A 1,020-nucleotide genomic window follows, 5' to 3' on the forward strand; every position below is an offset into this window, starting at 1 on the left:
AGAGATCATATTGACTTGCTGAGTCAATATTTTGTTCTGAGCCAATATGGCATTCAGAGTATCAACTTCAAGAACTCCCTTCTTCATAGGCGTCCCATTACTCACAGGATTCCTTTCAGAAGTGTACATGAACTGGTCATTAGCAACCATGTCAATGAGTTCTTGAGCTTCTGCAGGTGTTTTCTTTAGGTGAATGGATCCACCTGCAGAAGTGTCCAGTGACATTTTTGATAGCTCAGATAAACCATCATAGAATATATCCAGGATGGTCCATTCTGAAAGCATGTCAGAAGGACACTTTTTGGTCAACTGTTTGTATCTTTCCCAAGCTTCATAGAGGGATTCACCTTCTTTCTGTCTGAAGGTTTGAACATTAGCTCTAAGCTTGCTCAGTTTTTGAGGAGGAAAGTACTTGGCTAAGAAAGCCGTGACCAGCTTATCCCAAGAGTTCAGGCTGTCTTTGGGTTGAGAATCCAACCATAATCTAGCTCTGTCTCTTACAGCAAAAGGGAAAAGCATGAGCCTGTAGACTTCAGGATCTACTCCATTAGTCTTAACAGTATCACATATCTGCAAGAACTCAGTTAAGAACTGAAAAGAATCTTCAGATGGAAGTCCATGAAACTTGCAGTTCTGCTGCATCAGAGAAACTAATTGAGGTTTCAGCTCAAAGTTGTTTGCTCCAATGGCAGGAATGGAGATGCTTCTTCCATGTAAATTGGAATTAGGTGCAGTAAAGTCACCAAGCATCTTCCTTACATTATTATTATTTTCGGCTGCCATCTCCTCTTCCTGTTCGAAAATTTCTGAAAGGTTATTTCTGGATTGTTGTAATTTAGCTTCTTTTAATTTTCTCTTCAGAGTCCTTTCAGGTTCCGGATCTGCTTCAACAAGAATATTCTTATCTTGCTCCTGCTCATATGACAAAGAAGAGGGCACAGAAAAATAATAATAATAATAGAGATCCTTTATACCATAGTATAGGGATCCCTGTGTGAGTAGAAGAAGAGGGGGAGACAA

At 39.8% G+C, this 1,020-nt stretch overlaps 1 non-coding gene across 1 annotated transcript; it reads left to right on the forward strand.

Annotated features, from left to right (window-relative positions):
- The first annotated feature begins 279 nt into the window (after positions 1–279).
- Positions 280–387, forward strand: LOC112781015 (small nucleolar RNA R71). Its single transcript, XR_003191816.1, has one exon. It is a non-coding gene; the product is annotated as a small nucleolar RNA R71 (small nucleolar RNA).
- The last annotated feature ends 633 nt before the right edge of the window (positions 388–1,020 follow it).

Source organism: Arachis hypogaea, chromosome 19 (assembly GCF_003086295.3).
Source record: "Arachis hypogaea cultivar Tifrunner chromosome 19, arahy.Tifrunner.gnm2.J5K5, whole genome shotgun sequence".
NCBI lineage: Eukaryota > Viridiplantae > Streptophyta > Magnoliopsida > Fabales > Fabaceae > Arachis > Arachis hypogaea.